The sequence below is a fragment of the Alosa pseudoharengus genome, unplaced genomic scaffold (genome assembly GCF_046254945.1).
Source record: "Alosa pseudoharengus isolate Yale_2024_CS ecotype anadromous, Long Island Sound unplaced genomic scaffold, YU_APseudo_1.1 YU_APseudo_1.1_scf_16, whole genome shotgun sequence".
Classification (NCBI taxonomy): Eukaryota; Metazoa; Chordata; class Actinopteri; order Clupeiformes; family Clupeidae; genus Alosa; species Alosa pseudoharengus.
In genome coordinates this window covers 38858010-38871468 of record NW_027468630.1, presented here as the reverse complement: position 1 = coordinate 38871468, position 13459 = coordinate 38858010, and the positions used below count along the sequence as shown (strand labels likewise).

At 39.8% G+C, this 13459-nt stretch overlaps 1 protein-coding gene across 3 annotated transcripts in view; it reads left to right on the top strand.

Annotated features, from left to right (window-relative positions):
* Positions 1-13459, top strand: part of vps13c (vacuolar protein sorting 13 homolog C) — a 511929-nt gene that overhangs the window by 81385 nt on the left and 417085 nt on the right. The gene's annotated exons all lie outside the window — the stretch shown is intronic.

Genomic DNA, 13459 nt, shown 5'->3' with positions numbered 1-13459 from the left:
CACCGAACAAAAATGCTGATGTGGTACATGAAAATTTAGTAGAAAATGAGAAGAAAGCAATGCAATCAAGCATTTTGGGCGACATTGAGGCATAAGCCGGCATCAGAGCAAATTTTCGGGAGGCTACCTCTGAGAAAGAGAGAGAAAAAGATGCACGTTTTAAAAAAACATACAGAGGAAGGAGTGAATGATTGCCAGCTGCAATCAATCATTTTGGACGATATAAAGGCACAAGCTGGCAGCAGAGCAAATACTCGGCAGGCTATGAGAGTGAGAGAGAGAAAAAGATGCGCATTTAAAGTGTAATTCCAACAAAAATTGACCCTAGAGTGTTTTTCTGTATTAAAACACATCAAATAAGCCGTGGAGAGAGTATCTGTCGTTGCATAAAACCTAGTCAGTAGCTTGCTCAGGGTCCCTACACATAAAACGAAGCACCAACAACGTAGTTAGCGAACCCGGAATTTATTACAGAAGACTAAAAGAACACTTACCAACTGTCCCCCTACCAGCTTCTCTCGAAGGAAACTCCATATAAGCCATTACCTTCCAACAATAGACGTCATGCTCCGTGTGAGATCTCAGTCTTCTGTGAGATTAACAGTCTAACGAACTCCGGGTTCGTTAACTACGTTGTTGGTGCTTCGTTTTATGTGCTTATTTTAGAGACTGCATGCCTTTCTTAGCCAGTATGGACATTTAATCTGGAAAGGCAAGTTATTCGACTACTACGCACAGAATAAGGTGACCAGACGTCCCGGTTTTGACCCAAGTCCCAACAAAACCCTGTCGGGACAATAAAATGTACCGGTTTACACCAGCCACTATTAAAGTTTGGTCTTATTATAGCCCGATCATTAACTAAACCCATGTAGAATGAACAGGGCCTAAATTTCAGTGCAGTATTGCGTGTATTGCGCATAATTTATTTAAGTTCCGCAACTCTAGCCATCATAATGCAAGAAATTCCCGCACATATTTTACAGAGCTGTCTGATAACGTAAATCTAATAATGGAGCGGCCTGAATGCGGGGCTATTGACTGGACGGACCAACTCTGACTTCATTTGAACGTAGCCCCATGCAGAGACACACGAATGCAGGATCACTTTGCGGGGGCCTCTCTCTCAGCAGGATTTGTCACCGCTGAAGTCATTCATTATGCTATTATGAATTATGCTAGGTGTTTCTACATCAACTGCTACCGACAGGAAAAGAAAACAAAAGTTTAGCGATCAGGAACCGTCAGGAATTTTGCAAACAAAGAAGCATGACAGCCTAGAGTGGCCTTGAGACGCGAGAGAACATGGATGTGTTCTCCATTTGAGGAACGCTATAATCGATTGCGGATGTGAACAGACAGCTACAGACTCAGAGCACATAGTAGGCCTAGGCCTACTTTCACTTTTTAGAGTGCGCATTCATTACGTGAAAAATGTTTTGTAGCAAAACAGTGATCAAATTTTACATATAGGCTATGGCAGTGCATTTCATGCATATCTGGATAACGGGTGAGGAATGTTTAGGAGACAGACTATCGTAAGTTTAATGTAGTTGAAAGAGTGTCAGGATTTCCATCTGTTTATTGCGAGACAAGGCATCCGCTTTCATTCATTCACATGTGCTGTGCTGTAATGGAAACCTTATTCCATATAGCCAAATAGGTCTACAATAGCCTAAATTGAGTTATTTTTAAAAAAATCATGCATGATTTACTTTTTTATAAAATTTGTGGGCTGGAATGCCTCGCAGCAACAATTGTGTTTAAATGTAGGTTACTGCTTCAGCCTCTGCCAAGCTCAGAAGGGGGCAGCAAGCGACTGGTAGCTTGAGAGCGACGTGTTGGAGTCTCATGGTGTAGGACAATGACTTTTCATTTCCGTTGTGGGTTCATATCCGTTGTGTTGTGACACTTGCATGTATTGTGGCTTTTTGTTGTGTTGTGGCTAATGTATTTCATTAAGCTGTCTTTTGTGTCGTGTTGTGAACACTTGCAAGTGTTGTGGCTTATGCGGTGGTGTTGTGGCTAATGTTTTTCGTTAAGCTGTCTTTTGCGGTCACGTTGTGAACACTTGCAAGTGTTGTGGCTTATGTGGTCGTGTTGTGGCCTTTGTATTTCGTTGAGCCATCTGGGCCACCGTATTAAATAAATGACACAAACATAGATTAAACCTTTTTTTAAAGTTTATTTTTTTGGACTTTTATGCCTTTAATTGACAGGATAGTGGAGAATGTGATTGGGAGAGAGAGTCGGGGTGGGATCTGGAAAGGACCACGGGGCGGGAATCAAACCCGGGTTGCTGGCATACGGTACAGGTGCCCCAGCCAGTTGCGCCACGGCCGGGGCCAGATTAAACCTTTTTACTAATTGAAATCACACACACACTTATCCTGAAATATAATACCATTGATTTTTTTTACAACGGTCATAGTCAGAGAGATATCCCTCAAAGTCATGTTGACACTACTTTCTATAATGCAAGTCAATGGGTGGATTACAGTCTATGGATAGATGGTGCTGTTGCTGATATAGTTAATCTACCCATCCCTGGACAGGAAATGACTTTCATACAAATGTCCCATGGTCATTTCAGTTTACTTTCTGATTGGTTTGATGGTCAAAAATAATGATAAAACAATGTTTTGTGAGTTCTCTCCCCACTATTATATTTTTGTGACGTCGAATTTAAACTGAAAATAGTGATCTGGTCTGTGTATGATACGTTCATTAGTTTTTTCCATTTAAAACCAATAATCAAAAAACTAAAATGCACTTAGGTCCGTGTATCATTCGTTCATTTGATATTCAATTGAGAATCCAAAATGAAAAAAACGAAAAAAGGACTTGTTTTTTCATTATTTGTTTATGAATGTGATACAAACCAACAAATAATGCTTTGTTTTTCAGACTTTTGATTTCATGATCAGATCAAAAGTAGAATGTTTAAAAAACGGCCTCAGGCCCAAAACTGATTTTGATATTTATTTTTTCCGATTGCTCTGACCCGGAAATTATTTATTAACTTCCATTGCCAGCTACTGCTTCTGCTTTGCAGTGTTAAATTGGACTAGGCCTACCAGTCCGATTATAACTTTACCACACACAATTTAACCTAAAGACATATATTTAAATGACCACTCGGACAGAGCAACAGAATCTCTTTTTTCCCCCTCAGTCGGCAGGTTTTTCTACTTATATGCTCGATTAGCGTAGCCAGAAATGTTCAAATGGGTGGGCACAGAAAGAAAAGGGTGGGCAAAGCCAATTTGATTGAACATAGCCTAAGAGAAGCCTAGATGAGATACACCATACTAATTAATCGGCATGTTATATTTATGACATAGTGGAATTTATTGAACGCATTTGATCACAGCTGACAAATTAGGCAGAAACATTTTAAACTGGAGCAAAACAATGCATGAATGTAGGCCTAGCTTGGGCGTGTCACATGAAACACAATTGAGACAATAGATTGACCATATTGTACAACTACAAAGCCTTATCATAGGCATGTTACATTCATGACATGAAAAGTAGAACTTATTGAACAAAAATGGCAAATTACGCAGTCGGCTAAAGATTTTAAACTTGCAAAATGGCATGAACCCAGCAACGGTGCGTCGCATAACTTAAATCACAAACTGAAGCAACAGCTTGGACAATCCTACTGCAAAGCCTTTCCTTCCATAGGCATGCAACGTCTATGACATAAAAAGTGGAATATGAACGCATTTCACACCTGACAATTAAACGGAGCTGCCGCCTGTTCGCGATTTGACAGATTCTTGAGCTCTCAGAGCAGTGTTGACTTGCGCGTCTTTTTTAGATGATGAACGTAATTGGACGGGCAAGACTGACAAGTAGACGGGCCAAGGCCCGCCTGTGGCTACGCCTATGGCTCGATTTGAATTATTTGCTCTGTTTGTGAATGAAGTTGTAGCCTCTCTTTCCTTTGATCAATGTGCTTGTTGAACGATGTGTCCCTAGTTTCCCTGTCATAGCTACTGTCTTTGGTGTAATCTTGATAATAAGCGCTTATGTGTTATGGTTTGTATTATGTTGTTTTATTTTAATTGGGCTGTTAATTAATTTGACATTATTGTTTATTATTGATATTCTCCTTAATGTAGTCTTAGCATGTCATTGTTTTTATATTATTGATTGAATGGACATTATTGTTTTATTATTGCCTTTACCCTTTTTTTCCATTGCTTTTTATTAGGCTATTGATTGAATTGATATTATTGTGTATTATAACTATTCTCCTTATTATATTTGACCTACATTATAATCTGTTCAATTTGAAATATTATTATGTCGCTTTGGACAAAGGCGTCTGCTAAATCCATAACCATAATCTCACCAGAAGGCTTCTGCAGCTGGCTGCCTTCCAATAAAGTTGGCGACAAATGATGATCTGAGCTGATAGATCTAACATCTAGGCCTACTTCCCAAACATGGGCTGATACTACATAGCCTAGGCCAGTCATTACTTCTATAATCATGGGGCAACGCTTTGGGCGAACGCAATGTTCATAAACGAAACAGGCATGAGAAGGGAGATGATTTTCTGTCGATTTAACGAAACCAAGTTCGTCATCGTTGCGCAAGTGGCCCAATTTCTCGCTATAGTATAAATCTAATATAAAGTATAAATCTAGCAACAAAGTCACTAAATTGGCAACACTGAGCACTGACAGGTCTAGACCAAGAAAGTGACTTGGATAGACTTCCAGGTCACAGAAATCGGAAAAAATAAATATCAAAATCAGTTTTGGGCCTGATGCCGTTTTTTTAAACGTTCTATTTTTGATCTGATCATGAAATCAAAAGTCTGAAAAACAAAGCATTATTTGTTGGTTTGTATCACATTCATAAACAAATAATAAAAAAACAAGTCTTTTTTCGTTTTTTCATTTTGGATTCTCAATTGAATATCAAATGAACGAATGATACACTTACTTTTTCTATATCCGTTTCTAAAACCAAAATGAAAAACAGAGATAGGGAGTCGTTTTTTCATTTTCCGATTTTCTTTTCTTCAGCAAACAGAATGGCCAACCGCCGAGTGCATTCAAACTTCTGTAGACGGCTCCAACCTGATGAAAATGTATGACTGGCAGGCGACCAAAGGAACCGTTGTTTCGCAAAATCTGGGGGGGGGGGGTGTCATATCGTGGCTATCTGAATGATATGGCGTAGAGGCATAAAGGCTCGTACAGACATAATCTGTGACCTGTTGCCAAAGCATGCGATGCATTGCAGCAATTTCAAAGCACCTCACAGACATTGGCGCGCAGGCCGTGGATGCTGAGTGTAGATTTTGCAATGTTCACAATCACGAACTCAAGCGACTAGTAGGCTAGGCTTTCTCATGATGCGCAGTTGGAACTTGATGTTTCGTCAGCAAACAAAAGTAGGTTAACGGCCAACCCTGAGCACATTCAAACTTCTCTAGGTCCAACCCGATGGAAATGTATGACAGGCATGCGACCAAAGGAACCATTGTTTCAGACAATCTAGTTCAGTAAATACTTGGAGAGAGAAAAAGTGATTGCTTCAGTGGGTGACGGGGTAGAATTCCAGAATCAGGTGCTCATCAGGATCAAAAGGAATGCTTGTCAAAAAAGGAGAGAAGAGATCCGAGGCACTCTGATATAATAATAAAAGTCCTTTATTTGACTTTAGACCTGCCGACGCGTTTCAGTCGCTTCCGACCTTCAGGGCTTAATTACAATTAATGACACAGGTGCACTTAAAAAGGTAGAGCTCAGTCATGTGATATGATCACATGACTAACAACATATACATACAATAACATACATTAGTAGGATTTAGGAACAGGCAATAAACACTCACTTTTACTCCTAAGAGGTCAACCATGTATATATACAAACACACCAGTAAAGTTCAGTTAGACACTATGTATCCTAAAATATAGTAGACCTATAGCAACAAGACAATCACAAAAACACAGAAAAATCAAGATCATCATTAAGTCCAGGATATTTCAAAGCTTGTAGCGTATCAATCCAGTAGGTTTCCCTCTGAGCCAATTTTTTAAGCCTATCCCCTCCTCTAATGTTTTTATGAATCACTTCAATGACCATGACTGTAAGTTCATTGGGGTTGCATTGTCCAGAGAATTGAGAATGTTTTGCGATAGGATAATTGGGATTTTTTGTCCTAATGGCGTACTTGTGTTCTGCGAATAGATCCCGCAGTCTCCTTTTTGTGAGACCTATATAGAAACAACCACATTTACAATCTAACCGATACACCACATGAGTAGAATTACAATTTGCAAAATGCCCCCCCCCCCCCCCCCGTAGATTTTTAAAAACATTTCAGCGTGTAAATGTGCATTTTCCCAGCATTTCGCGGTGAAAGAAACATGTTTTGTCTCTTACGTTAGTCTGTGTATCGTCCTAAAATCGCTGTCGTTACACTAACAAGTAGCCTAATGTTCCAACATGATAGGTCTCCGAGCAGGAATCTGCATCACGTATTGTAATTGCAAACACATTTAATAGGCGAACAACAGCAAAGAGGGCTAGGCTACTTACCTCCAAACATTCATCTTACTGGACAGGGGACAGCAGCAGTGCGTTCAATGTAGCCCATGTCATTGAAAGTAAACACCAAGCGCACTCGGAAGTGCAAACACGTCTCAATTAGCAGTCTCGCAATGGACCCTTTTGTTTGACACATTGGCAGTTTAAAATATTTTCATTTTTAGATGACGGGGAGAGCAATAGACATGATTTTAAGACGATAATCTTATTTAACCTTAGGCTTTTATGATACCATAGGCTAAAAGTTTAACTAAAATGCAATAACAGTTAAATTATTAAGTTAAATTATGTTCATGTACTTTAAGTAGGCTACATTATCAGTCAGCAACTATGTTGGATGAAATGACACAGCAGAGAATAAATTGGATATTAAAATCAAGGAATTTTTTTTATTTAACTAAGTGCACAAGTTGATCTTCACGGCCATTGGTAGCTGGTGTTGACTTCTTCCCCATCTTCCACTCAGCAGTCACCTATTATATATTGTGTAAACTTTAGTTGAAAGTGTTCTTTACAATAGCTAACATAAAAGAAGACATTATGTAATGAAATGAGTTGATGCTATCAACTTTGCAATGTTTGGTTTGCAAGACTTTTACTTTTACACCAACATATTTACTGGTGAAACATCTGTCTTTACTACATCTACTGTGTTCTTAACTACAGTTGTGTGAGAGTACTTACATTCCATTGGCAAAACTGTACTGATATCCAGAAATGCTGCCAGGAGTTGATGTAGATGAGAGGAGATGAATCTAACAGCCAAAATAGAACGGACAGGAATAAACTGGAAAATACAGAAAAACAGGTATTAAATCACATATCACAATACAATAGAATATTAAAACTGATATTGATAACCAAGTAGTGAAAGGTACTTATCTTATTGAACCATGTTTCAGGAAATAGGCCAGTGTTGGTGGTATTTCATTGGTGCTCTCTGCTGTGAAAATGGAATTAAAACAAGAGGAAACTATACTTACCTGCAATCTACTTACCTGAAAATACTATCTTCTGGTGGCTCAGCTATACCCATGCCCCGTAATGCAGGCTCTAGATATGCCAAAATCAAGAAGATATATACTGTGAAATACAGTATGTGTACCAGCATTCTTTCTGAACATGGCAATATGGCATTTGATTATTTAAAGATGAAATCCAGTCGCCTTTCCTTCTTTGTGAATAATGAAATCACACGGTCATGCAGAACATCTCTGGCCTTTAAATTCAAAAGCAGCTCTGTCTCAATGGCCATTAGTGCAAGAGAGGATAGCCGTGCCTGTCCAGTTGAGTTCCTAGAATAAGTCTTTATTCTTTTCAGAGCTGAAAAGGACCTTTCCACTGAAGCAGTGGATACAGGGATGGTAACAGCCAAGCAAACAAGGGCATACAGTTGGTGCATGCTCCTTTGTAATCCTTTCTGCTGGAGGTACAGACAAACATCTGATGGGCTCTTACCTTCAAAGTCTGCCATACAATACATCACACTGAGCTCAGCTTTTAATCGGGTCATATCAAACAATGGTCCATGGCTCGCCCTCAAGCTGTCAAAAGCTGCCTCTGGGAATGTTGCTCGGTAGGTTGCAAACTTTGAGGCATCAAGAAGAGAGAGGAATGAAAGCCTCTGATGATCCTTGAAACAAGAACTTGTCTGCATCACGATGCTGTCAAGAATCTGGCCATGGAGTTGCTTGTATCGGTGGCGAACATTCTCGTCTGGGTGACCTCTGCGAGTTCTCGGTGCCCCTACCTCACGCATAGTGGATGCATAAATGTTATCAAAGCTCTCCTTCTCATGTTCAACGATGCCACAAAACTCATTCACCCGGTCAAGACAGAATTGTATGTCCAGTGTTTTGGTCTGCAGTATGTCGAACAGAACGTCGGCATGAGTGAACACACCAGAGAAAGCGGAAAGCATGAAACAAAAATCAAAGCTGCACAAAAGACTAATGTAGCCATCTGCACTCCGCACAGCATCTTGATCATAGTCATCGTGGTTTTCAAGAATTGTTTCGAAAACATCAAGAAGGTTGCAGTTCCTTATTTTGCCAACTGCGTTGGTGTTGCATTACACACTGACTGACATGCCAACCTAGTCAGGGTGCGATTTGTGAATAAAATCTGAGGGGGGATGCGTTATCGCTCCTACACATCACTCCATCCTAAGCCTCAATTTCAATAGTCAATTTGATTTTAGAGGCTCCTATGTTGTATGTTTCCTTTTCTTTAACTTGTTTAGCTGGATTCTCCAGTGCAGTGAACAAGCCGCTGCATCCTGCAGTGAGTCAAGACCAGAAGTTAACGTTACCACACACGCACAGTGATATAGTCTTTTGATTTTAGACAGGGCCGGTTCTACGTTATTCTGGGCCAGGGAGCAACATGCACGCGCGCCCACGACCGCGACAGCCATATGGCCGAGGTATACGCACGCGGCACAGGTGAGCACAGGCTACCAGGAGAAACATGAAATCATCAAATAAACGCTTTCTGTGGTGATTCTGCATTAAGTGCATTCTGTGTCTCACTTACCAGCTTAAAGCGTTGTTGCTTTTTGTTTCTGGCAGTTTCCCTATTGGCTGATAACGATTTATTTTTAAAAAGTTCCCCCTCCCCCCGTGGGGAGTAGTAGGCTATGTTAAGCCATCTGACTGCGAGTATCAAGACGTGAGATCAAGAGATTCTGTTCTTGGTAGGTTAAACTAGTAGAAAAATGTCTGTAAACAAATTTGGTAGCCAGAAAAAAGAACATAAACAGAGGATAGAAAATACAAAAAAGGAGGGAGAGAACGCAAAGAAGGTAGGCCTATGGTTCTTGGCTTAACTATATTATCTTAACTAATTGCCAACTAATATCTATATTATTTTAACTAATTGATCTGAATTGCGTATGCCTAGGCCATATGGCTGTCGTGGTCGTGCGTGTATGTTGTGCGTGTGCATGTGTGGTAACGTTAACTTCTGGTCTTGACTCATTGCAGAAAGCGGCTTGTTCACTTCACTGGAGAATCCAGCTAAATAAGTTAAAGAAAACTAAACAAAACTTCATATTTTTAGAGCCTCTAAAATCAAATTGACAATTGAAATCGAGGCTTAGGATGGAGTGATGTGTAGGAGCGATGACACATCCCCCCTCAGATGTTTTCACAAATCGCACCCTCACTAGGTTGGCTTGTCAGTCAGTGTGGAACGCAACCTCAGATCAACGCAGATGGCAAAATAAGGAACTGCAACCTAATTTCAGTGGCTAATATAAAGCTCTCCAGAAAATTTCTAGTGGTTCTCATATGCATTGATGGATTTGCGAGATCTCGCAAAAGAAAGTCAAGATCTCGCAAAAGAAACTCGAGATCTCGCAAAAGAAAGTCAATATCTCGCAAAAGAAACTCGAGATCTCGCAAAAGAAAGTCAAGATCTCGCAAAAGAAACTCGATCTCGCAAAACAAACGCAAGATCTCGCAAAACCAACCTCAAGATCTCGCAAACCTAGTCAGTGTTTGTCCCCAGTACATACCTTTTCTCCGTTTTTTTTTTTTACCTTTGGTTTTTTTTTTTTCATGTCACCTCCCGGGCTCCGTACATAGGCTATGCGACGCAAACGGAACGAATGTCATTTATTTTTCTTTATTGCATTTTGCATTTCACATTATCCATTAGGTCAACATTGTCTTTGTAGCCTAATCCCTTAGGTGAAAATACGGGATAATTTTTGTTTAGCAAGTGACTATACTGTACAACTTCAAAAAGTCATATACCACTTGTTTTTCCATTTTCCATTTCACTTCCAAAACAGAATAATGAATGAACGCAAAAGTACACGGACCGGAACGTGAGATCCGATTTGTCCATTTTCGTTTTGAGTAAAAAATCAGAAAATGAAAAAAACGACTCGTTATCATTGTTTTTCACTTTGATTTTAGAAATGGATATAGAACAAATAAGTGCATTTCTGTTTTTGGATTGTTGGTTTTAAATGGAAAAATAAATGAACAAATCGTACGGACCTGATTTGTTAATCATTTTTACACTGAAAACAATAGAATAACCCTTTGTTTGGTGATTTCCCACATTGATTTTATTGTCTTTTCAAAATAAACACATATGCAGTTTGAGTCTTGCAAGATATTTTAAAAAAGTTGCGACAATGAAGCATTTACAACTTTTTAACATGTGTCATTTCTTTTCACAACACTCAAAAGACGTTTAGGGACAGAAGACACCAGGTGATGGAATGTTTCAGGTGGAATTTCGTCCCATTCTTCCTGTAAACATGTCTTCAGGCGTGCATCAGTATGAGGCCTTCACAATGTCACCCATTTTCTGTTGGGGATAGCACCCGGACCTTGTCGCAGTCATGCCCTTGTAATATGTGCTGTTTTGCATTGTCTTGTTGAAATATACATGGCCTTCCCTGGAAGAGGCGTCGTCTTGATGGCAGCATATATTGCTCTAATATCTGTATGTACTCCTCACCATTAATGATGCCTTCACAAAAGTTACCCTTGCCAATGGCACTGACACAACCCTAGACCATGACAGACCCTGGTTTCTGTTGCAGGTAACAGTCTGGAAGGTCCTTTTCAGGTCCGGAGCACCCAGCATAAATTTTTTCCAAAAAATACTTGAAATACTGATTTGACCATAATACACATTTCCACTGTGTCATGGGCCATCCGAGCCCAGAAAATTCAACAACACTTCTGGACACAGTTAACCCTATACCCGCCAAAGTCGCAAAATTGCGACAAACGTCACTGATTAAAACAGACAATAGATCCATGTACGGTGACATCTCATTTGTACTTTCCACCACTAGTTGGCAGACACCCAGAGCTTCGATTCAAGCTCAACCTTTTTTTTCTAAATGTTCAGGAAGCATGGGAGAAACACGAGAGAAACACACGAAGAAGGCGTGCATTCCCTCCATAACGCGGAAGCGATGCGGGTAGGGATGTAACGATATGAAAATTTAACCTCACGGTTATAGTGACCAAAATTATCAAGGTTTTCGGTATAATCACGGTATTTCTAAAAGTGTGTTCAATATGTTCAAAAAGCACTGATAGGCCTACACAAGCTGAAATAGTTTCAAAAAGTGTCCCGTTCACTTTTTTCTTCATGTTTAATTGGCTATGTGCTTATAGCTTAACTTACCCTACCATAACTTGGAGTTTGCTATTTCTGTTATTTGGATGCAATGAGTGAGACCAAAGTGAGTGTTCAAAATAAAACTTTAGGCTACTGTATTCTCCTGATAACGTGAGTGGAATGGATTTAATGTGGACGTGAACATAAAAAGACGCAGAGTGGCTACATGATACAGTGCACATTTTGCGGTGAAAAAGTTCCGCCTTTTAAAATCAGGTGTAGCCTAATCTGAATCGTAGTTAAAACCATCAATTAGACAACAGAATCAGTAGGGTACCAGTTTTGTTCCATTGTACCAGGCCTACTATATGTCAAAAGCAGGCTCGGATGAAGCTGGGAAGGATTAAACACACGGTTTCCACACCACGGTAATCAACAATGATAATCATGATGTTTGAAATGAAAACGGTAATTATTATCGTCAACATTTTTATCGCGGTTTACCATTACACCGGTAATCGTTACATCCCTAGATGCGGGCCATAGTTTTGGACAAATTGAAGCAGAAATACACCAAATGTATACACCAAACGTGTGATGAAGTCTCGGGTCTTTTATTCATCTATTCGGATTCTAAAGGATAAAATCTGCATTTTGGAGGATATGATCGATCGTCTATTGGCAGTGATAGTCACGAAGCGTCTGTGAATGGAGTTGCATTTTGGCGTCTTTGCGACAGTGTTCACTAAGCATACCATGCTTATTTCTACCCTCTGCCCAACATAGCTGTAGGTGCAAGTGGTAATAGTGATGATAGTGTCCGTAATGGACGTGGTATTACATGCGATTACACACGAGAAACACATAAGAAGACGTGCATTTGGAACAACATGGAAGCAATGCAGGCCATAGTTTTGCACAAATTGAAGCAGAAATACACCAAATGTTGAAGAAAAAGTTAACATGTGATGAAGTCTTGGGTCTGTTATTTACCTAGTCTGATTCTGAAGGAGAATATCTGCCTTTTGGAGAATATGAGCGATCGTCTAGTCACGTTGCGTCTGTGAATGGAGGTGCGTCTTTGCGTCTTTCCGACAGTGTTCACTAAGCATACCACACTTATGTCGACCCTCTGCCCAACGTAGCTGAAGGTGCCAGTGGTGAAGGTGATGATAGTGTCCGTAATGGACGTAGTAAAGACAGCAGGGGTAGTAAAGCAGTAAAAATAGGGCTCTGAAGAACTACAAAGTCACCCGCGATAGGAACTGATTTGACCAGGCTACTTTATTGTATAGTAGAATAAGGTTTGTGGTTATAGTAATAGTTTACTATTGTTGGTTTACATGTGACTGCTTTCCTGTTCAGGTGTTATGTGGGTGAAATGATAAAAAAGTAAGCAAAACTGCTCAAATATATGTTCAACATCCAGTATTTACTGAAATGTGCATAATTCAAGGTGGTTGTCATCCAGTGACGTCATAATATGCAAATTAGATGTGTAAATTTACCCCCTTCATGAACTTTTGTTCATACTCAATGATTTTCACATTTACAGTAGGACTTTATCTCTGACCACTTTCAAGCCATGGCCTTTTGAAATTTTGATGTAAAAATCAAATGATGTTTTTTTTTAAACCTGGCGCCTAAAGGGTTAAGATAAGATAAGATAAGATAAGATAAGATTCCTTTTGGCACAGTAAAGTTTGAATTGGCATTTGCGGATGTAGTTTTGTATTGTAGTGCTTGACAAAGGTTTGCCAAAGCAATCCTGAGCCCATGTGGTGCTGCTGTTC